Raw genomic sequence first — 27,164 nt, 5'->3', positions numbered from 1 at the left:
ATTGAAGAATATAGAGCTAGCCCATATCAGGAAGAGCACTTTGTATTTGTGAACAAAATGAATCAGCTAATGATTGGCAAGGCTACATAACCTACAGAGGTGGGGCCCCCTCGGAGTGTCTCATCAAGTGATAGAAAGTGCTGCATTGCTAGTTCCCCAACTTGACCAGCTACGGAGAAGTTGATGCAGACAGTGAAGGCATCAGATCATCAGGAAGACATTTCTTTAGCATTTTATAGGCAAGGACTTCAATATACTTTCCTAGATTAAAAGAATTCTTTTCAGCCTACCATGTCCCTCAAGGAGAATTTAGCCAGTGGTTACGTACTGTTTCTATGGTATGCAAGGCACTATGCTTGGCCCGGTGGGGTGTGCAGTCATTCCCAAGAACTGGCCATGCCCTTGAGAATTTTTCATGGAATTCAGTGGAAGTAGGAGAAAAAAAGAAGGGTGCTTCAAAGATTAAAGTTGCACCTGCGGGGTTTTATGGATTAGTAGACACAGCATGGGAAGGAAGAAATGGGGCTCCCTGTTGACCTGTTTTTCTTACAGTTTTCCCAACATTATTTCTGATTCTCTGTTATATATGCTAGTCCTTAAGGCTGGGTATTTGTATTCTCTTTAATATAACATCTTATGTCATATAGTGTTTTGAAGTCCATGGCTTACAAATCCCCTTCAAGATTCATTAAAAACAACAATAAGCTCTCTTGCAGCCTGGCAATGTGGGCAGATGGGCTTATCTCTGGTTTACTGGTCTGCATAGAACTTTATCCCAATCTCAAATTCTGTGTTTTGAAAACTTGTGATGCTCACAGTCTAAATAAAGTGAGACCCAAATCCTTATAATCTAAGGTAAACAGTTTTGTCCTGGCATGTGTCAGTGTGTGGCGGGGAAATGTACACAGGAACAGAATTATCCATTGATTTGGCAACAGGGTTGGCAAGCACAGATGTTTGGTAAATGCCTACAAGATAAGAGCATCTGAAATAGCAAAGTAGTCAATCAGCCCCAAGAACCGAAAGCTAAGAGATGCTCAGAATAGTATGAAATCATTCATGCTGTCAAGGCTTAAGATGGGAACATAGAATGATGGAAATTTGGTATGGCGCACGCTTAAGCACCCCCCCCCCCCCAAAAAAAGAATAGATATACATATTCGAATGATAGGAAAGTGATAGCAAATGCAAGATGAGAGATGACAGGAAAAGAGGAACAAAGGAAGGACATTATTCAACTGAAAGGGGAAAAGCATTCTCAGCTGTTGCGACTAGACCTGTGTTCAGAAATGTCATTTAATTGAAACCAACAGATGAGCTGATTAGAAGGGAGTGGAGGAAAAGCCTTGGGAAAGAACATGTACTCCCCAGAGATTGAGCCAGTTGCAAAGATGGGGGAAATCTGTATAACTCAGTCAGATTATGCATTCTCTTGGATTTGGAGAAACTTTATTAAAAAGAGCAAAAACAAATGGGAGAGAAATGAAGCAGTGGCTGACATAGCGAAATTCAATGCTAGGTAGAATGTACAAGTTCATATGTAGAATATGCAAGCCCAAGTCTTTCCCATTTAAAACAAAGAATCTAGCCTGGCCAGCATGGCTCAGTGGTTGAGCATCAACCTGTGATCCAGGAGATCGAGGTTCGATTCCTGGTCAGGGGACATGCCTGGGTTGTGGGCTTGAGCCCTAGTCGGGGGCATGCAGGAGGCAGCCAATCAATGACTCTCTCATCATTGATGTTTCTATCTCTCTCTCTCCCTCTCTCTTCCTCTCTCTCTGAAATCAATAAAAATATATTTAAAAAATAAATAAAACAAAGAATCTACTCTTGACTCCCCTTCTACTTACCTCATCTCTTGCCTTCCTTTCAAATTGTACCTTCCCAAACTAGTAGAATTTGTGACTTTCTCCCCTGCCTGGATTACCCAGCCTGGATTCTACCCCGACTGCTCCAACTGAAATAGTTCTTACCAAAGTCACAAATTACTTCCCAGATGTCAAATCCAATGGCGAGTTTCCAGTCTCTTTTTATTGTGATGATTAAAAGAAGAATCTTAGTATACTAGAGAAGCCAAGAACGAACTGGCAAAGTTCCCATGATCTTGCCATTTTGATTCTCTCTTTTAAAGCTGCCAGAATAACTACTGAAGATTTAGACAAGCAAAATGGGCAATTTTGGACTAAATGTAAACTGGAAAAGATTGAAATGTATGGCACTTTGCCAAAAAGAATAGCTCCAAAGTAAAGTTGAAATTGGAAGATCAGTCTTTGGAAATTGAGCAAGACATGGGTAAGTAAAAGGAAATTTAATTAGAATTTATTAGTAGAAAATATAACAAACTTTTATGCAAGATACCCTGTTTACTCCACAGGGGTGAAGGGATACATTGCTTAGTACACAGACATGTTCCCCTTCCTTGGAGTCTTTGAAGCCTGAAGAAGGAATGCATAGAGATAAACATGCACTCAGACATGAGCACCGAACTCACTGGTCCACAGTGTGGAGGAATCTTGAAGGGTGTGCTTGGAGAATATTCCGGTTGCCAGCATTGCCATTGAAATCATCTTTCAAAGACCACTCAGTTCCCTACCTAATAATTGCTGGTGGGTAGCACTTATCAACTACATTAAAAAATGACTGTTTACAGACTCTAGGTTTATTTATTCAGAAACTGTTACTTTAAGAAAATTCAAGAGTGAGGAGGGATGGAAGGGAATGTATGTTAGGTCAGTCCTTGTAAGAGAAAAGATGCACTAATGCTTCCACCACTGTCAGGAGCGGACATTTATTAAACCCCTGCCCTAGTCCTGTAAGCTGCCTCTAAGGTCAGTGAGAAACTCTGAGCGCCGAGGCACTCTGCAGGGAAATTTGTTTAGAGAAAAAGAATGCATCAGCTCATCTTTTAAAAAGACTCGGGCCATCGAGGCGTCCCCAAAGCACCCTTTCAAATCCAACAAGTCAAGCAAAAGTATGGCTAATGATATGCTTGTGTTTGTCAGCTCTGACATTATGGCATTAACTAAAATTTATGATATGTTGGAGTTTATATTAGAGTTTTATGGTGTGCTTTGTGTGCACTTGAGTACACTGGATCTCATTCTATAATATCTACATAATTATTATCTCATTTAGGGGACATTTGTGTTAAATGGTTACCAGAATATCTTGTAATTTTTGTTTTGTGACATGTTATTGAATATGTGTGTATGTGTGTATGTATGCATGTATATAGGTATGTATGGTTCGTGTGTGTGTGTGTGTGTGTGTTCTTTAAAATGCCAAGTCCTTGATCAGGAAAACAACCTCTACTTATAATTTATAACATTTTTCCTTTGGGAAATATAATCCAATTTATGACCCAGTTTCTCAGTACACATTAGAGCAGAAAGAAAAGTGTCTTTGTTGGCAAGTGGCATTAAATAAATATTGTTATATTGTAGCTTAATTTATGTTCTGAATTTTCTTTTCTTATGAGTATTGTAAGTGCCTTAAGGTCCCAAACCTTGTATTATATTTGGGTTCTCTCCATTATGCTGAGCACATTACTGTTTATATAGTAGGAGCTAATTTAAGCATTTCTTAAATGAATCATATTAAAGTAAGAAAAAAAAAACACCCTTGGAAACCTTATTGAACACAGGTAATTCTTGCTTTGATGATTTAGCATTCCTTTAGGAACTTGGAGCATTCCCAGAAACACTAAGAAAATCAATTACCATTGAATGGCACTACAAATTGTGTTTATTTAGGTTTTCTGGGGTTTTAGACATACAATAAGTGGAATTTTACTATATATAAGAATAGATATGCATGCACGTGGATCCATTCAGTCTACAACAATTCCATGGAAGAATGCAAGCAAACTGGCTAATGATGTAAATGGTGCCAGTCCTATGGAAGGACTGATGTCAGACCTGCTGCATTATATTCAGAGCACAATGGAGAGAAATTATAGATGAGCACAGGAGAATGGTCTGAATCTGGGTGAAATTTAAAGGTCAGAGTTAAAGGAGTTGATTGGCAAAGGATGCAGACTAGCTGTCCGCCAGATAGACACGTGTGTGTGTGTGTGTGTGTTTGTGTGTGTTTGGCCTGCTTTGATCTCTATGCCCCCAACCCCTACCCCATCTGAATGTGATTTCCTCTATGCAGGGTTAGAGGATCCGACTTTGCCCCAAGCCTCACCACTCCCCAGCGTCTGTCATTGACTTGCTTTTCACCTTCACTGTATGTAAAGGACACCCCTCCCCAGTTATTCCCTGGAGTAATGAGAATCACCTTACAAAGTCTTTCATGTAAGCTTCTCTCAAATGCTTAATTTTTAAACAAGTATTTAAGCAAACTTTTAGATTGTTGATCCAAAAATCTAATCTCTGTGGTCTAGCATTTAAATCCATGAGGTACTTACTGCTTCTCATACTCTTCAGTGAACAATCCAAGTCACAGTTTGTTAGGGATCCCCAGAGTTTCCAAGCCCACAGAGGTATAAAACAAGCCTCTATTTCCACCTAAAGTTGAAGAGATAATTCGTAGAAGGGATACCCATAGTGAAGATAAACATTGATGCCACTAATGCATATAAAGAGTGTGCATAAAATACTTCATGAAATGTGTGAACAGTCTTTTAAAATCATCGTATGATTTCATGTTATATGATTTTAGATGTGCATGTATAACAAGATTAATAACTTAAAATGTTTACAAGTAGATATTTTCAATTTCATATCTATATCAGAGAGAGAGAGCGAGAGAGCAAGAGAGAGAGACAGAGAGAGAATCATTCAATTTGGCCCAAAACCCAAAACAAAATATTTTGCATTTTATCATTGGGAAAATAGGAACTTGCATTATATTTGGCCAGCTTATCACTTCCCTTGGAGACTTGTCCAGGTGCCCAGCTCCCTCCTGTTAGTGCAGTGTGGCCCCTCACCAGTTCCCATTTCTGGAAGTCTCCACAAGCAGCCCCTGTCTGCTCTCTGGCCTCCTCCCAGACCAACCTTCCTGGTTTCTAGTTATCCTGCCTGGCTCACCTCCAGTTCCTTGTACCTATGTTCTGCTCACTCTCTCCAGGGCAGTGGCTCTGCCCCACGGCCCATTTTATTTTAGTACATGATTTCATAGCACCATTGCTCTTTCCTTCAAAATATAGTCAGTTTTATTATAATGCAACATATGCATTATAAAAATCACCATGTCATGCAAAATGGCACCATAAAAGTCACAGGGCTTATGGAAAAATGGGGTAGGAGCACAACATTCAAAAATTACCCAGTGACACATTAAAAAAAAGGCCACCCCAGCCAGGGGGTTTAGTTGGTTGGAGCATCGTCCTGTACACCACGAAGGTTGCAGGTTTGATTTCCGGTCAGGGCACCTACCTAGGTTTTGGGTCCGATCTCTAGTTGGGGCACCTACAGGAGGCAACCAATCTATTTTCTCTCTCTCAGCTCTCTCTCCCTTCCTTTCCCCCTTTCCTCTGTCTCTAAAATCAGTGAAAACATACCCTTGGGTGAGGATTTTTAAAAAAAAGATCGGAATCTAATACAAAATGTTAGTATGCTTTTGTACATGTAAAATTATTAATGCATAAGGACTTCAAAATATTGTATTTTCTCTTGAAAAAGACCTGAAGTTTACTTGTGGAAGTGGGCTTTGGAATGGCTGCTGCTTGTGAGAGGTTGTGAAGTGGGGGAAGGAGGGTTGTCTGAAATTCTTTGGAGAGTTTTACCACCAGACAGTGTGGCCCGAGGTGACCTGAGGTCCTTGGAGGAGGGTCCCTGGTTTGGGGCCCCTGTGCATTCCTACCTGGCTCTGTTCAGCCGGGTGCAGATTTTTGCTCTTTTCGCTCGTTCATCTAGAGTGTCTCACAGATGCAAATGCTTTATAAGCAAACACAAAATCCTGTTATATTCAAATTGTTCCCTAATATAGCAATTTCACAATTTTAAAATAAGTTTTAGAACTGACTGTACACTGTTGTAAAGTTACACTTATTTGTGTTATTTTCCATGAGTGCCTATATTCCCTTTTAGATTGGACACTGGAAAGGTGTGGCCTGGTTTGCTCACCTTTGCAGCCATGTGGCCTGGCCAGTGGCAGGCACTTGACAAATGAATGATTGACTCTTTTCCTCTCATCTTCTACTTTCTTGGGACCCTTATGCCTGGTGTATACCTTATGAGTGAAAAGCTTATGGCTGATTATAGCTTAGTGTGTTTTTCTACCTAGAAAGCAAAAAATTGGGATAGTTTCCTAATTATCCACATGGTTCCTGTATCAGGCAGAATTGAGCTGGAAAAACAGAGCTCATGCCAGGTTGCTCAATGGAGGGAACTGAAGATGGGCACTCATTCAAAGGGTGTTTTTGAAAGCTAAAAATAACCTAAATATCTGTCCATGGATGGATGGATAAAGAAATTGTGATTATATATATACACATACATACATACATACATACATATATATATATATATATATATATATATATATATGCAGAATGGAATATTATTCCACCTTAAAAAAGGTGATTTTCCATTTGCAACAACATGGGTGAACCTGGAAGAAAATGCTAAATGAAATAAGCCAGACAGAGAAAGAAAAAAACTGCGTATCTCACTTATATTGGGATCTAGAAACGTCAAATACATAGAAGCAGAGAGTAGAATGGTGGTTACCAGGGGCAGGGGGGTGAGAGAAACGAGGAGATGGGTACAAAGTAACAGTTATGTTGGATGAATAAGTCTAGAGATCTAATGTACAGCATGAGGACTATTTGTTAATAAGACTGTATTGAATATGGGAAATTTGATGAGAGTCGATTTCAGGTGCTCTCATCAGACACACACACCGAAACCGTGAGGAGAGATGTTAATTAGTTTGACTGTAGCAATCGTTTCACTATGTATATTTATGTCAAATCATCATGTTGTACCCCTTCAATATATACAGTTTTTATTGAAAACAAAAACAAACGGGGTGGTGAGGCAGTTCCGAGCTCGGCTATAGCATGAAGCTGCCACCCACTGCAGGGCTGGAGAGACCTGTGGGTGAAGTTCTCTCACCAGAGCCGGGGGCAGAACCACCCAGAGGGACCTAGAGCCACAAGGAGTCACAGCCATTGATGAAAATGCTGCTCATAGGGGGTTGGGGGTAAAAAATACCCAGTTTCTCCTGTCCTACCCCCGATTTCCTGCCAGTGCCTCCCATGTAAGAACTGAACCAGAAGCCAGTGGGCCAGGGAGTCCTGGAGTGCAGTTTGCAGGAACCAGCTCCCTGCTCCACAGAGCAGAGCAGGGCAGAGGTGGTGAGCAATGGGGCAAATGGTGGGCATGGACCCACTGTTTTATTACCCCCCCTTCCAACAAATAAATTGATCCGTGGTATCAGTGCTGTCTTATGGATCACTTTGTGAAAGGCTCCTCCATCAATTCATTAAAAGAAATACACAACTGTTAAGACTTTAGAGTTTCGTTGAGAGAACTTATTGGCTAATAGGTTATTTATTTTAAAGTGAGGTGTGGGTCACATAGATCCAGCTAACCAGAGGGGAGCAATGTGTGCCATGGTGAAACTTTTTTCCTAATGAGTCACAATGCAAAATATTTATTAAAAAGTGAAGTCTCTCTCCAGCTTCAAGTCACAGCAGCAATGCAGTGCCTCTCACCTTTGCCCCATTTTATTTTCCATGCAGTTTTTGGCAATATTGTCCTCCAGAAATTATATTTCTAGCTGAATATTAAAGTATTCTCCAGGGCAAAACAAAAGTAATCAAAATGGAGCTTTTACAAAGAACAATTTTGAGCACAGATTTTCCCTGAGACTGAGGACGTCCTATTTGGGCTGCCTTTTTATTTAGTTCGTTCCTTGTATTATTTAGCACAGCAAAGCCATATACTGCAGAGGTAGTGAGGAACTATTTTTTTGGTAAGATATTAAGGGCTCATGCCAGTGAAAAGACTATACTTACTGTGTAGACTGCATTCTTTGTTTTTGTAAAATATACAAAGACATTTAAAATGCACAAATCAGAGGCTTTAAAAGTCACTGACTAATTCCTCCTTATGAGGATGAGGTGTTTTGAAATAAAAAATGCAATTGAATTTATGTAAATGCATCTTAAATTTCAAAAAAAAATTGATTTCTTTCTCCATGTTCTAAAGTTCTATTTCAGGACTAACGCTTAGTTCTGAATTTCCGAGGCATTATATGCACGATACCTTTTATGTTCTTAGTCTATAAAATTGCCATCATGATGAAATATTTGTTAGCCTTCCCTCTGTTAGTAGCACTGCGACGTGCAATTTACAAGGCAAGTTACACTGACATCCACTGGCTCTGTAAACGAGCATACATTATACTAGCTGTATTATTTTTAAGCCACGTACTTAAGAGTGCAAATAAGTAGATAGATTTCTTTATTTTACTCTTGCGTGACAATCTCTATTTTCAGAATGCCTCTCAGCCTAAAGGCAGAATTACGGGTTAACTTCTTCATGCCTGTTTTTTTCTCATTTGATTCCCAATGCTCTTGCTTTTCTCCCCCGGGTGGCACGTGTTGTGGGAGAGGTTCCTGGCCCTCGGGAGGCTGCCGTGGTCTGAGCTGGCGTCCTCTGAGATGTACAGCCTTTGCTGGTCGTCGGGCGTTGTTAGGCCTTCCTCACACTGGCCTCTGCAGGATACCCCAGTTCCCACCTGCTAGCTCTTTATTAGGTCCATCCCGCCCTCCACACAGGATCCTGTATCATTCGGGGAGGCCCTTCCTGTCCGCTGTCCTGCCCTGCTTGTCGCAACCCTGCCCTCTTGGTCATGAAGGCCGTGTTGGCCTGCTCCCCTGTGTCATCAGTTCATGCAGGACTCAATGAGGCACTTCAGCTTCCCTGCCAATTCCTTGCTGCCCTTGCTTCCCAGGCTTCCGGGCCAGGGCACCATGGGGACAGTGAAATGTAGGGGTGGGGGGCCACTTGCCATTTCACAGGGCCCCAGAAGGAAAGCAGGACATGACTTCTGGGGCACATACTGTTCTCCTTCACCCCATTTCTTAGAAACACAAACTGTGTCTAACTGTTCTGTTTCTCTTTAAATGTTTTGGTGTTTTTCTCCAAAAAACAAACATACAAGGCCCATTTTTAAGCCTAAAAGCCAAAGATTTGAGATTTCTGTTTCCTGATTCTCTTATAGACTCCCCCTTGAAGCAATGCACAGTTCAGTAGAAGTCGTTGGGATTGTGAGAAAAGGTTTTCTAGTCCCAGGCAAGAAATTCAATAAAGCTTGGGTGAGGGAGCCTCAGTGAGCTCCCAGTGCACTTTCTTAAAGCACGTTGTGTTACTCTTGGGAGCCTATTTTCTCACCTGTAAAGGAGAGATTATAATACCCAGTTTATATGGTTATTATAAAGATTAAATGGAGCAGATTAGGTCAAGTGCCAAACCTAGTGATCAGTCAAAAATACTAGTCCTTTCCCCTCCACTTTTCCCTGCTCCCTTAGTTTGGAGACAAAGGTGTAACTGATGTAGATACACAAAGATCAAATAAAATCAGAAAGCCAACTGTAGGCTATGATCTAAAGTATTACTCATATATCTACTTTGAGGCAAAACCCCCCCCAAAAAATTACAGAAGTAATTTTTAATTAGATAATACCAATAAGCAAAAATAAGTAAAAAAATCACCATATTCCAACATGCAGAGATTACTACTTTTTTATTTTATTGTTGTCACTATTACTGATGTCCCCCATTGTCCCCCTTTTCCTTTGTCCCCTTCCACCCAGCCCCCCACCCCCGGCCTTCACCACTTTGTTGTCTGTGTCCATGGGCTATGCATATATGCATGTATGTTCTTTGGCTAATCTCTTCCTGCGCCCGCCACCACCCTCCCCTCTGAGATCTGTCAGTCTGTTCATTGTATCCATGCCTCTGGTCCTATTTTGTTCATCATTTTATTTTGTTCATTGGATTCTACATATAAGTGAGATCATATTGTATTCGTCTTTCTCTGACTGGCTTATTACGCTTAGCATAATAATCTCCAGGTCCATCCATGCTGTCGCAAAGGGTAAGATTTCTTTCCTTTTTACAGCTGCATAGTATTCCATGGTGTAAATGTACCATAGATCTGGAAACTTGGGCTGTTTCCAGATCTTGGTTATTGTAAATTGTGCAGCTATGAACATAGAGGTGCATATATTCTTTTTGGTTGGTGTTTCTGGAACCTTAAGATATATTCCCAGAAATGGGATCACTGGGTCAAAAGGCAGTTCCATTTTTAATTTTTTAAGAAACTGCACACTGTTTTCCAAAGTGGCTGCACCAGTCTGCATTCCCACCAGCAGAAATTACTATTTGTAATATGCCAGTGTATATTATTCACTTAATTTCTCTCTCTCTCTGTACATGTACATATATATGTACATATAAATTTGTAAGTTAACATTTATCTCACTTAGAACCAAAGAATGTTTCAGTTTTCCAAGTTGTCCCCAAAATATCTTTCATTGCTGGTTATGTCAGTCAGCTTCCAAAAGAGCATCACATATTCTTCCTGTTTGATATGTCACTTAGCACTTCGTCTAAGAGCAGTCTATTTTTCAGCGTCATTGGCTTATTGAAATTTCCCATCTTCTGGGTTTGTCCAGTTGATTCTTCAAGGTGCTGTTTAGCTTATTGTTCTTGACATTTTGTCTAAAGTGTTTATTAATTTTGTTTAACTTTGCTTCATTGGTGATGCTTGAGATTGCATCATATCAAAAGACTTAATTTTAGCAATTTAAAAATTAAGGACTGGATTAGCGTGGTGACTCTGATACCTCCATTGTACAATTATTTGTCTTCCCGTCTGTCTAGTAAGCAGCATGTGTGGGGTTGTTTTGGCCTTATATGAATATCTAATTCCCCATCAGCCATTCACCTAACAGTTTTTGCATCAATTACATTGAATAAAGGTATTTTGAATAAAAACAAATGGCTTGACATGTTATAAGGATAGAGATTCACATGACAAATATTATTTAAAAAGTGGCTACATGAGCTTTTTCCTGTTCAATTTAGGAAGGTGATTAGATCTTAGTAGTCTCTAGATGAGGTCTGTCTTGGTAGCCAAGACACACAAAATTGCCAGAAATATCCAGCATTGAGCCTAAAATTCAGAAGAAAGTATAGGGGGCTTTTAACAAAGAATGATGCTGATATTGTGTCTGGAATGAGTATAAGGGGAGAATAGAAGTTTAGGAAATGATGGATTTTGTAGTCTAATATATTCAAAATATTGAAGGCACCTTAAAAAAATTAAATCTAAGGTGCTTCTAAAATTGAAGTTGGAAGACTCCTTTTTTTCCAAGGAAAGGCTTAATTTGGAATACTTTTTCTTATATCTGTATAGTACACGTTTAAGTTCCAAATTTTTATGAACTCTGACAGTTCTTTCATAAGTCCTCTCTTTTCAGCTCTCCAGTTGTAAATTATTCTTTCTGTTTGCCAGGAGTAAATTACCCTGTGCTCTGGCATTGTGACCACTTCCAAGGCTGCTGTGAGAATTAGGGGGTATTGGATTCTTAAAGAGTTTCAAAGTCTGGGTTTTAGAAACAGGCAGCTTTGTAAAACATTCCTGGAGTGTAAGTTTAGAAGAGGAACCGACTTGCTGGCTGGTTTGTTGCCTTGAATGACAGGATTCAAAATCCTTTGGAGAGTTGGAGTAGAGACTGAAGTTTTCCTGGGGAAATATAAGGGTTGATGGTTTTAGAAGATATGATCAGTATGTCATTGTATTATTACCTTATTATTGATTGTGTTATTAGAAATTCATTGCTGTCCCTTGTTCCATGGGCCTCCCATACGTAGCTTGGGCAAGTGACATGCTTTGGCCAATGAAATTATGAGTGCTATTTCCAAGCAGAAGTTTCAGGAACCATTGTGCGGTTCAACTAGTGCTGTTTTTCTCCCTCTTCCCTGGGTCTTGCGTGTCCTAGATAGTGGTGGCTCTTTCAACCTGGCTCTTAGATCTGTGATGAACATGTACTGTATTTGAGAAATGAACCTTTTTTGTTGTTGGAAATCACTAAAATTTTGGTTTGTTTGGTATTGCAACCTAACTTAGCCTAAACTGAGTGCTACAGAGGAGAAATGAGATGCGTGAATATAATATAGGATTGTGCTGATACCAACTACAGTTTAGGATTGAGAATTTTAAAGGCAGTGATTCTTTCTGCAGAGTTGATTTGAAAGCATCTGGCTTTTCTGTTCAGCTCTGTGACTCAGTGAGGTAAGCTGCCAAACCAGAGTAGAGTTCTAGTGCCCATTGGGAGGGACCTTAAACTGTCAGAGTCGTGTCTAGCACCACAAATCACAGTTGATTGCTAGAATGAGAAAGAACTTTCTCTGACTGGAGCATTATTCAACTCTGAGGTTAGCACTAGTGATGTGTTGGAACAATTAACTGAGAGTGAGCTGGGGCTTTTTAATTATTTTTCTTTCAGATATGCTATTTGAGATAGTTATTTGAAATGCAGTGTCACATTATGAAATAACACAATCTGCTGCTTTTATAGTCACACAAATTAATTTTCAACTTAAGTATAAATGTCAGCTGATGTATGTCATACTCGGCTTAGAAAAAATTTCTTTATATTTGATTTTTTTTTCTTTAAGAGAAAACATGCTCAGAATAAACTGTGAGAGCTGTGAATTGAGAGGAAAAACCAATCTCTCTTCAATTCAAATTAATTTCTCAGAACTGAGCAGGATAAATACTTCTGCTGAAGTGTGTGCCGTAATTACAAACCTCAGGGATCCTAGGTTTTATGGCTCATTTTGAGCATGCCAACCTGTGTAGCATGAGCTAAGTTAACCAAGTTATCTACTAGGTGGTTATAAGTCATTATTTTGCATAAGGAGAGTTACATAAAAATTAGGAATTAAAGACATCACTTTTCAACTTACCTGCTTGGATGAAGTTGATCTTCAAAAGGATGTTTTTCTCAGCAATTATTTTGCCACATATTGGACATTTCTGAATATAGGTAATTCAGGCAACCAAGAAACAGATGAGCCTCTATAACTTATAATTGAAAATTAGGCTTCAGATTAACTTCATTAGTATGCAGCTGATAAAGACGTATGTATTTATTATGTGAAATGACCTGTAGATTTGCATATTCAGTACAAAATAGGTTCTTGGAGGTATAAGGATGGTTAAAATCACTATTTAAAGGGATATTAGTGCCAAGATTTAATAATTAAAATGATAACAATTTGGTTTTTAAAGTTTTATAGTTTTTGAAATTGCTTCTAGGCCATTTCCTTCCACACTTCAGTCCTCAGCAAACATAATCTTTTTAGCATGAAAAAAAGTACAAATTTTCCGATTCTAAAGAAATGATAATCACTACTTAATTTTAATTTAAATAAATAATTCTCATTCAGTTCACTAAGCAGCTCCTGTGTGTTGGTTGCTGTGCTAAGCTGGTGATACAAAGATTAAGAGATTTGTCCCTTATCCTGAAGAGGCTTACAACCTAATGAAGGAGGTAGACACTTGAAAAATAAGCAATGCATAGCTTAATATATTATATGATGAGGATATTATAGAGGAGAGAGTAATTAATTTATTATGGGGAAATAGGGAAAAATGAATAAAACATTATGAAAACTCATATTATTTTCAAAATTGGCTTCTGCATCTAAACAAGAACAAAGTAACAATAAACATTATAACATCTTTGTGTAGGGGATAGTTTAGAGAATGAAGAATATATAACTTTTTTATTCCCAGTTCTTACAGTATGTGACATTGTACCAGCCATTGGTTTTTCCATTTCAAGTAACAGAAAGTATGGAGCCCTATGCATAGGTTTCCTATGCTGTTTTATTTCTCACATCTATCTAGGGATCATTCATGGCCTGGGGAAGGGAGAGGGCCTTGTTCTCAGGGACTTACCGAATTCTAAGCTCATTCTTCCTGTCTAACTCCTTGGCTCAGGGCCCACCTCTGTATTTAAGGCTAGCAATTGCCAGTATGACGCTGACTCTCCTGAATCTCCCTTTCCCTTATAAAGACACTTATGATTACATTGGGCCACCTGGACATTCCAAGATAATATTCCTGTTTTAAGAACCTTAACTTTGCCCTGTTAGGTAACATATTCATCAGTCCTGGGGATTAGGCCATGGTCATCTTTGTGAGAGCTGTTATCCTGCCTAACACACCAGCGTATAGTGAGATATTGTTATTTTTGTCTATTCTGACAATTCTTGTCTTTTGATTAGTCATCTATTTATATGTAATACAATTAATGTGCTCACATGAGCCATCTGGCTGTTTATTTTCTATTTGTTACCCTCTTTTCCATGTCTTCTTGTGAATTAAATAAGTATTTTATTATTGTATTTTTTCCCTCTCCAATCTTTTTAGTTACGCATAGTTGTATGACTTTTTAGTGGTTATGCTAGAGATTTCAATAGGTATCCATGACATTATAGTCCATGTTTAATGATTGTTTTTATCATATACATTTTTTAAAGTTCTTGTATACTAACTCTGATACCCGGGTCACACGTGAACCTGCTCCTGTTTCTTTTCCTTTTGATTGTCAGTCTCATTGGCATATCGGATACACACGTAACATCTTACCCTTGCTACCTTCTTCCCCCCCTAGAACGTGTTCTTTCCTTTCTGTAATTTTAGTTTATCTAGACTTCTTTTCTCCCACAGATTTATGATGTTTTAAAAAATAATATTATTATTATTTTAATATATTTTTATTGATTTCAGAGAGAGGAAGGGAGAGGGAGAGAGAGAAGCATCAATGATGAGAGAGTCATTGATCAGCTGCTTCCTGCGCGCCCCCGACTGGGGATAGAGCCCACAACCCGGGCATGTGCCCTGACCGGGAATCGAACCCCGATCTCCTGGATCCTAGGTCGATGCTCAACCACTGAGCCACACCCGGACGGGCTAAAAAATATTAGTTTTGAAATTTATCCTTTTTTATAGTAGTTGCAGCAAGACCTCAATAGGTGTCCACGTCTCTGCAACCATCCTAAAAGCACAAGTTAGGCTGTTCCATTTCCGAGGGAGGAAAGTTCAGAGGACTGCATAGAGCAGGGTGGGCAGATCATTAGGGACCTGGTACGGACACTGGACTGATCTCAGGGGTAGCATTAGTTGGTGTTTGCAGACACTTCACTTTTGTTTTTCTATGATTCTAGTAGTTTCTTCCTGGAAAGGCTTTAAATTTTGACATGGCATGTATTCCTGCTGGGAACTGTGGAACTTCCACAGTAGACTCTATGGTTATCTCATTCCTACCAACCTGAGAGGTTCTGTTTGGAAACTAGTCTACTTGTACCAAGGACCCATTGAAATCTTTTAAGAGTGGATTATAAGAGTTGGGGATTACCCATAGGTGGCAGTAGAGAGACATTTAGTTATAAAATCTTATTCAAGCTCTTCAGTGATTAATTACTAAATTGCTATATTGAAATATTCCCTAGTATTTTAACCTTTATGGTGCTAAACAATTCTGGGATTTTTGAGTTTCTCTAAAGTTAACGTTTGTGTTGGAAAGAGACTCTGAAGTTACAGGTTAGTCACAATATAAATTCTATCAAGACCAAGGTTATGAACTTGTCTCTCCTTAAAGAGCTTCCATTTTCAATGTTAGGTGGTGTTTGTTTTTTAGCAATTTAAAATTATAAACATAATTTGCTCTACTTCTAATTTGGGACATTTATGAAGAAACCCTGCTTAAATTTTGGAAATGTTTGTCAGAATATAACATTGTCAGTTTTACTGGTCAGAATATTAAGATACCATATTTGATGACCTGCCCAAAAGGGAAGTGAAATTTCATTTGTTTTTGTCAAAAAGGAGAGAAAGAATGTCAGTAATAAGTGAAGTGTCTGGGGTATTTTTTTGTAGAAATCAAATTTTGTTCACTCAAGAGCCTTTGAAGAACAATAGAGTAATTACTCCTGTGTGCTACTGACCTTCAGATACTGGAACAGGTTGTTGGGAGAGGATGAGAAATTTATTTCTGGGAAATTATTCCTGTCTTTACTGGCTGGTTTGGATACTCATCACTTCCCTTCACCCCCAAGTCAAGGGAAAGATTTAAATGACCACTTTGTCTAGCTCTCTCAAGGCCATGAATCACTAAAATGCACAAATTAATTATATAACCTCTCTGCATTTTGGATTAATGGACTTAAAAACAATTGGAGAGCACATAAGTCTTTTCATAGGCAACTTCATGATGAACAGTCCGAGAACAGACATCGTTCTAGTGAAGTCTCACTAGTGCAGATGAAACATCAGAGTAAAGATCATGGAGTAGGGCTTATTTAAAACAGGCGTGTTCATGTATTGCAGATGAATAGGCCATTGATTACACATAATGATTGTTCATGATCTTTTGAGACTGGTCAGATAGAAGGCAGTACAATTCTGCACACATTTTAATCATTTTTATTGAGTGGTGGCACTTCTATTTTTCTGAACCTTTAGGGGGACAGTTCATGGTTCTCCTTTTAGTTGGCCTTCCCTTTCTGCCTTATCATTTAAACAAAGCATTCAGCCTGATATCAAGTTATGCTGGTTCCAAGGCATTCACACCTTATAAAGAAAATGACATTTCCAAGTAGCCTCTACCATATGCAAGCACTTATAGTTATTTAAAACTAGAACTTTCATAAGTTTGTTTGTTTGTTTGTTTGTTTTTGCTTACCTATACCAAAGGGGCTGGTGAATTTTCTGTCTTGCCATTTAATATATCTGACTTTTCCTTGGATGTGATTATACACAAGACAAACCACATTCTTGTAAAAACTGGTGTGTAGGACTACTAAAATTATAAGCAAAGAATCTAGAAAAATTATACATTCTATTAAGTTTAATGTTTCTCTCATGCTATCTTTTATGACCATTTTCCACTTGGAATATCATTTCTTGAGCCCCTACCTGAGACTCAGGGATGCCTATTGGTTGACACAGTACACTGAGCTCTAAAATTATACCTTTTATCAAAATTAATTTCTCCAGTTTGACTGTCTTCCGTCCCTTATTAGAAGAGCAAGATTCAGAGGCTGGATTTCTCAAATCTTACATGTTAGCAATTCCCATTTTACACATTAAGATATACCTGACTTTCTCTTAACTGTGGACTAGTCTTAGCTGACTAACCACTTGGGAACAGTTCCTTGAAAGCCTGTGTTCAGTTCTTGGGTTTCTTTGTAATGGTGTAAAGTTGCAAGGATTGCTTTAGACTCCCACTGACTAGATTTTGAAAGGGAGTGTGGAGGGTAGGGGAATATTTCAATATTCTTTAATGGGGTCACTAGCAGTATTTTAGATGGGATAGTCCTGCACTCTGTAAGACTATTCTGCATATTCCAAAATGCCTAGCATCCTTTCCTCATTCTAAGTGCTAGTTTCTACCTTCAGTCAACCAAACATGTCTACACACACATTCCCAAAAGCCCCCGTGGAGAGGTGGTACACTTTCAGGCTGAGAACCAATGACCTATCAACACTGTACCTAAAACAAAAACAAACCAACAACAACCAAACTGGCCAGTAAACATTTTTACTGTCTTGCATAATCAACATTAGCTAAAGCCACACCGGCTGACTACTCTCTCTTGAGTGTATATAAAACAATAATCATTTGTTTGCAGTTTACCCAGACTATTTCCTTTGAAAACTCAGATTCCCATAAACTTTGATTAAATAGACAGTAGAAGTGGTTTAGTAATGTTTTCACCTTGGTTTTGTAGTCTACACTCATTTCCTAACTTTCTTTAGGCCTTACCTAGAGATTCACTTGCCAGTGTTAGGCATCTTGCCCCACTACACTTTCATATAGCTGCTTTCATGTGAATCTGAGATTTTGGGGGTTTGTCTAAAGTTACCCTTTGCAAGCTTCCTTGATGAGGGAATTCTTTTTTCCTATGCTTCTGTACCAACAAACAAAAGAATATCTTCCATCTAAATTTGCCATGTAGGATAGTGCTCAACACTTTCCTGGTAGCTGAATAAGAAAAATGATTTATTTACATATAGCAAGAAAGACATTGGCTGGCTCTGGGATTTTACAATAATGTGATTACTGACCTGCACTGTAATAGTCCAATTTCTTAGTACAAAATACATTTGGAAGTGTTTTAAGAGATTGAGAAAATCACTTTAACATTTAAGTTTCATAAATGTTACAAATGTTTCCTTTTGAACAGTTGGAACCATTAACTGGAGCCTATTTATTTTAGTGCAGTGACAAAAAGATTCCCTTACTTAGTCATCGATAGTTTCCATAGATCGCTTTTTTTTTTTTTTTTGCAGTCTGATTTCACCTTCAAACTCACTGACCTGTGCTCCAAGCATGTGAAGCATGTGTATAATTTAATTCAGGTCAGTTCAGATATATATAAGTCATTATCTTATTCCCAACCAATCAGCATTTGATTTTTCAAAGTTACTTTTTAATTTCTACGAGTGCACACACACACCACACACACACACAGATATCCAAGCACATCTCTTTTTGTATATTACACATGCTCTTTTTGTCACTATGGAGTACTTCTCCTGGATCAGTGTTACTTTGAAAGAAATACAGAACTTTCATAAATTAGAATATTGCTTTTTTAATGGCATTGACAGAAATTCCTATATCCCCAAGTAAGTTATTCTTAAGAAGCCCATTCTATTTAATTTATCTCTCTATATATGCAAGGGCATCTCTATTGTTCTAGATCCCAAGGTGAGTCTGGGATCGCTTCAGTTTCACTTCTGCCCTGAAAAACATGAACACCATTGAGTCACTGTGCAAATAAAATAATTGTGTGTTATTTTTAAAAGGATATTTAAAAGAAGAAAGCATTTTAAAACAAAAACAAATAGAGTTTCCTTTGAGATATATATCAACTCTTGGTGGAATAAAAATATTCTGATAAGTGGTGGTGCATAGAAATTTGATTTCACTTGAAAAACAATTTTATGTACCATGATTTAAGGAAACCCTAACCTATCTGTATCTGAATTCTGCACAGTTTCTGATATTACATTAGGTTCTCTAATCATTTACGTAGTATATTCTCAAAAATATTTTTCAACTCCAAAATTTTGTTCTTGCATTATATTTACATCAGCTTCAACTGTTTTTACAATAACTACTTTTTTGTGGCTACCTTCTGTAAATATCATATTAAGGATGTAGATCCTTGGCTTCGACTGGATTTGAAACCTATCTCTACTATCTCATGGATAATTTTATCTCTCTGTGCCTTTTCTTCAGTTTCTATCAGTTGGTGATTATTTTGTGCTATATTCCCCACAAAGTGGGTTTTAATATTGTATGACTTATTGCTGCCAAATCAGAATAGAAAATTTTAATCAAGGGAACCTGAAATCAAGGGAAAAAATGGGTGTTTTCATCTGTTAATTACATAGCTGTGTGAGAGTAATATATGGTTCAACTTGTATCAAACCTGCTGAAATTATATTTTGGAAATAAAATTGTTGCCAGTGGAAGTGGTGGTGGTGCTGGTGGGGAGGTTCTCATTCCTACCTGTTGCTTGTGGGAGTGGAATTCTTGATATATCCCAAGAAAAAGAATTTTCTGGGACTTGCATGGGAGAGCTAGTGATTTTTCTTTGTGTGGAATTAAATCCCTAAGTTTCCAAGGTCCCCTCTCCCTCAGTCCCACCATACAAGAAGTTAGCCGTGGTATCAATGGGGCTAGAATTAGAGTCAGTGTCCAGAGCTTCTGTTCCATGACTGCATACTCCAGTCCAGCATCAGGCTAACTTAGCTTGTGTTCTGCACTGTAGTCCATGAGTCGATTTCATGTGGGGTCTGCAGGGCCACATGACTATGGAGGAAGCAGGCCAATGCAAAGAACCAGGAATGAGAGAGCCCCATGAGCCAAGAGTCACAAGCAACAAGAGCAATAAGCGCTAACAGTCACAAGAGAAAATTCCTTTGTTTAGGGGATTACATATTCCCAAATTTTTGTGGGCTTTCAGTGGCCACAGCCATTTTGGCCAACCATCTCTGTCCCCATTTTTGACTGACAGTCAAGTACCTTCCCTATGTCACCCCAGCTTCACTGCTCATGTGTCTATCTCCCCTTTGTTGGACCCCTTCCCCCAGTGATTTGTGGGGAATGGGCTGGTGGCTTCCTGGGGAGTGTAAAGTTGCAGCTTTCTGGTGAAGCTGCCCAAATGACGTGCCTATAACATCTGGCCTCCCTTTTGATACTTTCCTATTATTAATAACTACATAATTGTAATGGTATCAAAATGTTTGTAAGATGAGCTAACAAGTAAATGTAGATTTGTGTGAGCTTCTATACTTTTCTTATGTTTTTCATCGTAACATTTTGGGATAATAGGCTGAGCCCCTGTAGGAGTTCACTGAGAGAAAGAGGTAACACAGAGAGAGAGAGGGAAGGAAAAAGACATAGAAAATAGAGATAGATACATAACTTTCTAGATTTTTTCTTCCTTTTTTAAAAAATTTATCTTTATTGTTGAAAGCACTACAGGTGCCACATTTTCCCCTCCAATTGACCCCCTCCACCATGCTCCCACCCCCTCCCCAGTCCTTCACCCCGCCATTGTCCGTGTCCATGGGTTATGCACATATGCATGTAACTTCTTTGGTTAATCTCCTCCCACCCTCCAACCCCTTCCCTCTTCCCTCTGAAATATGATTGTCTGTTGCATGCACCAATTTCTCTGGATCCACTTAGTTTGTCAGATTTTTTTGTTCATTAGCTTCTTCTTAAAGAAGACCCTTCAACATTTCATGTAGTACTGGTCTGGTGGTGGTGAACTCCTTAAGCTTTTGTCTGAGAAGCTCTTTATCTGACCTCCAATTCTAAATGATAGTTTTGCTGGGTAGAGTAATCTTGGTTGTAGGTTCTTATTTTTCATCACTTTGAATATTTCTTGCCATTCCCTTGTGGCCTGCAAGGTTTCTGTTGAGAAATCAGCTGACAGTCGTATGGGTGTTCCCTTGTAGGTAACTAATTGCTTTTCTCTTGCTACTTTTAAGGTTCTCTCTTTGTCTTTAACCTTTGTCATTTTAATTATGGTGTGTCTGGCTGTGGGCCTCTTTGGGTTCCTCTTGTTTGGGACCCTCTGCGCTTCATGGACTTGTAAGTCTCTTTCCCCAGGTAGGGGAAGTTTTCTGTAATTATTTTTTCAAATAGGTTTTCAATTTCTTTCTCTCTTTCTTCTTCTGTCATCCCAATAATATGAATGTTGGGCCGCTTGAAGTTGTCCCAGAGACTCCTTACACTATCTTCATATTTCTGGATTCTTTTTTTCTTTTGCTCTTCTGGTTGGGTGTTTTTTGTTTCCTCATGTTCCAAATTGCCGATTTGATTCTCAGCATCCTCTACTCTACTGTTGACTCCCTGTAAATTATTCTTCATTTCAGTTTATGTAGTCTTCCTTTCTGATAGGTATTTTATTAGGTCATTGATGGTCTCACTTGTTTTCGTAATACTCTTACTAATATCCTTGAGCATCCTTATAACCATTATTCTGAACTCTGTATTTGTTAGCTTGCTTGGTTCTATTTCATTTAGTCCCTTTTCTGGAGATTTCTTCTGTTCTTTCCTTTGTGGCATTTTTTTGGCCTCCACATTTTGGGTGCTTCCAGGTGTTTGTTTCTATATATTAGGTAGAGCTGCTATGTCTCCTGGAATCTGTAGAGTGGCTTTGTGTAGTAGGTGTCCTGTAGGGTCCAGTGGCTCAGCCTCCCCAGTCACCTGAGCTGGGCCTTCTAGTGCTCCCCTGTGTGGGCTGTGTGCACTGTCCTGTTGTAGTTGAGCCTTGGTTGCTATTGGCGTCACTGGGAGGAACTGACCCCCCAGGCCAATCGGCTGTGAGGACCAGCTGCAACTACGGCCAGAGAGCTGCTGTGCTGGAGACACCCCTATGGAGCAGGATTGACTTCAGTGGAGCTTTGGTGTTCATCAAGTGCGCCCCTTGAGTGTGTCACTTGTGGATGTGGTAGGGTTGTTATCCAGCGTGGTCGAGTCTGACCACCAGGTGCACTGTCTCTGGGGCCTCCCGGGAGGTGCAAAGTCAGCCTGTGCCAGTGCCTTGCCCAGGGCCACTCAGCATGAGCTACACAGCAAACCATAGTTGGCTGCTACTTGTGCTGGGCTTGGAGGTGTCCAGGAGAGGCCAAGCTGTGAGCCAATGCAGGCTGCCTCTAGTGCAGGGCCTGGGGCCACCTATCAAGCTGTATGGGGCCCGCTGCTGCTTGTTTGAGAGATTTTCGGAAAGTCCTAAGCATGAGGCTGGAGAGGCCACTTGCACAGAAAAGCCCCTGGAAATGGCCTGCATGAGCTGCAGGTGGGGAGGGGCGGGGCCTCCGGGAATCACGGGGAGGGGCCAAAGGTGTGAGTCAGGTGCTGGCGATTCAAACATGGCACCTGCCTGCTGGCTGTGTGCGGGGAGGACTCGCCAAAGGGATAATGGCCTCCGCCAGCCCTTCTGCCTGGGAGGAAGCCGCCCCTCTACCTCTCGCCCGGATCTCAGGCAGGTTAGTTCCCCCCCGAGTGTCCCGGGTCCTTTCAGGCTGCTGCCTGGCGCTGGGCTCAGAGGGAGCGTCCGAGTGAGTCCGTGCCGGGCCCTTTAAGAGGAGCTGCTGGGGCTCCCGCAGCCTCCGCAACCCTCAGCAACAGTCCCCGCTGGTTTTACAGCCCCGCTGGTTGTGGGGACGTCTCTTCCCAAACCTGGAGCCCTGGGCTGGGGGCCTGCTGTGGGGCTGGGACCCCTCACTCCTCCAGGAAACCTCCGTCGCCAAGATGTCCTTCCCGGGTTTACCCCGAGGCACTGGCTGCGGGCCCGCACCCGCCCGCGTCTCCTCCCCTCCTCCCGCTCTCGGTGCTTCTTCAGCTCCCTGGTTGTAGGGCTTCTGTTCAGCCAGATTTCTGGAGGCTCTGTGTGACGGTGGTTCTGTATTTTACTTGTAATTTTGATGTGGTTGCTGGAGGCGGCGGAGACCGCGGTTACCTTCACCGCCATCTTCCGCCCCCCCCCACCACCTAGATTTTTTTATTTTGAGCTTTCTAGCATCTCAGATAGTACAGAACTTTTGTAGCTCCACGCATATGCTAGGATCTTGAAGACTTTAATATTTTGACCAATGCAGTTCCCTGAGCTTATCATAAGCTCTCCCTCTTAGTCTCCCGAGTAAACTCCTACTCATCCTTTAACACACACCTAGAGCCGCCTCATGAAGTCTTTCCTGACTCCCTGGTAGACCTGGGTTTTTTTCCTAGTTCCCCTCATCCTCTCTGCACATGTTCATTCTAGAAATGGGCCTGCATCTTGATGGTTTACGTATCTCTGCCCCCCAGTATAGCTTATCACTTCGAAGGCAGAGAAGTAAATTCCGACAAATGATTTATCTTGTAGCACAGTCTGTCATGACTGCTGGAGAAACAGGCACGAATAACATTTTAGTTTAGATTTCTCATTTTATAGATAAGAAAAAATGAGGACTCCCAATGTTCTATTTCCCTTCAGTAGACTTGGTTGTATTTAGAATTATTTGACTATATCAGATGGACACATTTGGAATAAAACCATTTTAAGAAAGAGGGATGCCCATCAGTAGATAAGTGGATAAAAAAAAAGCTGTGGTGTATTTATACCGTATAGAATACTATGCAGCTGTAAAAAAGAAGGATCTCTTACCCTTTGGGACAGCGTTAATGGACCTGGAGAATATTAAACTAAGCAAAATAAGTCCGTTAGAGAAAGACAAATATTCACATGATCTCACTTATATGTGGAGTCTAAGGAACAAAATAAAGTGATGAACAAGACAGAACCACAGACATGGAAGCATGAGACAGACTGACAAGGGAAGATGGGAGGAGGGCAGGTAGAGATTAACCTAAGAACTTCTAAGCATATACGCATAGCCCATGGACACAGACAGTAGGCAGGTGAAGGCCTGGGGTGGGGTGGGAGATGGCTGGAGGGGGGCACAGGGGGAAAATGGGGGACATCTGTAATACTCTCAACAATAAAATAAATTTTTACAAAAAAGAAAGTAAAAAAAGGGATGGTGGGGCTGGCTAGCCTGGTTTCTTCTCCAGCTTTTCAGAAAGCCATTCTCAGCCTGAGGTGGTTTCGATCATCTCTTCAGATGAGGTTCACACAGTGTGCTGTTCTCCCTTCTGCTCTTTGTTTCAATATTCTTTGGTTTATCATCTCCATTAGCAGAAGAAAAATGGCAGTTAAGCAAAGGAAGGGCCCATTAAGGGGGCCCTAACAAGTGTAAGAGAGCATTTTGAAAGCAGGGGGGATGGTTTGAATAGTATTGTAATGCAATTGGCAAAAGGCAGTGAGTGGAGTTGTGTCTGAGGGCTGGGCTGTGATTGTATAGCTTTGAATGGCTGAAAGGAGGCAGCAATTTGCAGCACATGCTGTGATCTGGAGGGCTAGAACTAAGAGGAGACTTCAGAGAAGGAAATGATAGTATCTTAAACCAGAGCATTATTTCATTCCGGTCGCATAATGTAGACACGGTAGTTAAACGGTTATTGTAGAGAAGTGGCTTATGCATATTTAGTGAGCTGCTTGTATCGAAATGAGTGGCTGTTACAATAACACAAATGCATGTGTGGTTTCCCAAACAGTTAATAATTGTTTAATAAGCAATTCCTTGTAAACCCCCCTGAGTCATTATAACTGGGGTAGAGATGGATTATTCCTCTCCATTATTAGGGACAGAATAAAAAATAGCTGGTAATGAGGAAAACACTTTAAATATAAGGGGAGCATTAAAGGGGTAAACTGCCAATTACCATCACAAGAGATTTTCAAAGCTGATAGAAATGTACCATGTGGGAAAGGAAGTGAGAATAGCCAGAGGCAATACAATCTCATGAATCCTCAGAGAATTAACTTTCTTTCATTTCAAAATAGATTTAGCAATATACGTACAGTGAAGGCAAGTGGGAAAGCTACGCACTAGCGAGGGAGCCGCAGTATTTTGGCTGAAGTACTGACTTCCTTTGTAAGAGGAGCAGTGAGCATAGTTTCTCCTGATTTCAGTAATGTACAGAGCAGAAGTGAAGTCTACCAGTCTTGAGGTCATTTCTCCTGAGAGGGTAACACAATATTCCACGCACAAAATGCTGTAATTGCCTTAGGACAACCCAGTGCTATGGTCCTTCAACCATCGCTACACGTGTATGTTGACTGTAATGCCTTTTAAAATGATTTATGAATTAAATTTTTATATACATGTGGCATTTGATCACTGTTTTTGTACCCAAGGGTGGGTCAAACCCACTATGATTTGTCTACAATTAAATATTAAGCAACCCCCTAAATATTTAATTCACCAGCTGAACTGCAACAGAGTGGTTTAGAAGCGTGAGCCCTTCCTCTCACAGGGACACTGCTGTACAACCAACTAAATTATTAATGCCATTCTTATTATTTAGATCTTTATTATCACCTAATAATGGGTGTGCTAGGAAGCATTTCTCCCGCAACAAATAGAGCTAATATCTAACAACAGATTCAATGCTGCTGTTTTTCAGAGAGTAAATCTAAGCTCTTATCTTTTATGAGCCATGGGAAAATAAAGAAAAAGATGCTTATTTATAAAAACACTTGATAAACTGTCCAGTAGTATTCTCAATATTATGGATTTCTACTTCCTGGATTTAGCTATATCGTGGATCAAATCATATTTCCTGAAATATAAAAACATATATAAAAAAAGACATATTGATTTGTTTTAAATTTTTAGCAAGCATAAAATAAGTTGATATAAAATTAACGTCTGAGACCATAAAGAGAAATAAAAAGCAAATTCTCCACCAAAACCCTAATCGTGCCATTGTGGTTGAGCTTTAAATTTGATGCTGGTTTCCTGGCAGTCACGCCTAGACTGAGGTATGTAACGGTGGATTGCAAAACCCTTGTTATCAGGAAGGGGGGAACATGCCAGTTTTAAAGGTAGGCATATGTCTGCATGCAATTCTAAAAGAAATATTTTCCACAGGACCGTGTATAGAAGACTTTGGGTGTGGTGACAATTAATGTCAACAGTGGTGGTTTCATTGAAAAAGGCAGATGGAATTTTTTACTTGGCTGTTTAATACAAAATGAGATTATATGCTCTTATACAAAGCTTGGTCAGATATGATCTCTGTGACCACTAGTTTACCCATTTATAACTGTGTGATCTTCAGTAATTCAATTACCTTTTTATACTCAGTTTTCTCATCTGCAAAGACCTTCCTTGTGGAGTTGTTGCAAGGGCATAATGAATTCATGTGTATAAGCAGAGGCTGAAGTTCGTTGTCAGTTCATCTCTTAATCCCTTAGCCCCTTAGCACCAGTGCTATGGATGGTTGTACCACCCGTCGCTCTCTTTTTCATTTGAAATGTATCCTTACATCTATGAATGCTGGGGAAAATAAATCTGATTCCTTATTAAATTCAAGGCCATGAGGATCAGTATGAATATCAAAGTTTAGCTTGAGGTGTTTTGATAATGTTACAGTGCAGAGTGCTAAGATCTTGGGCATTCTTCCTTGAAAGCTTCAGCTGGTATTGAAGAGGAGGCTGTGGGTCCTCTTACTTACAGAAAACCTGGAGCTCTGAAGTAATTGGCATTTCTTTTCTTAAAGTCACTTTTTCTGTTTGGGTACCTTAAAAAATACATTTAAAGTACTTTCTGTTTGGGTACTTGTTTTAAAAAGAGAAACTTGCTTAATAAGACTGATGGGTCTTGGTGCTGTCAGAAATTTCCTTGGGGCCTGGAGTCAGGGCCAGCTGTTTAGACTCCTCCAGATTTACGTATCTTCTTGGGAAATGGTGCCCCCTACAGTCAACTGATGAAAACGGTGGTCCAGAAGTTGGGCAACACAGAGCCCTTTTCCAGCTGGTGGCTAAACAAACTTATGTTAGAATTGCATGACATCCACATAAGCTGAGCTAAACCTTCAAGGACTTGGGCCATGACTTCTCTTCTTTCTCTTTTCCTAGAAAAATACTGAAAATGCAAGTGATTCCGTACAGTCCTTATGTTGGGGGAATGGATCAAGTAACAAGCAATGTCTCTTATCAGCTCCCTTCAACTGCAGAACTTCTGTTGGAATAGATTCTTGTATATGCGACAGT

Source organism: Miniopterus schreibersii, assembly GCF_964146895.1.
Source record: "Miniopterus schreibersii genome assembly, chromosome: 7".
Taxonomy (NCBI): domain Eukaryota; kingdom Metazoa; phylum Chordata; class Mammalia; order Chiroptera; family Miniopteridae; genus Miniopterus; species Miniopterus schreibersii.
Note: the sequence above shows the minus strand (reverse complement) of the source record.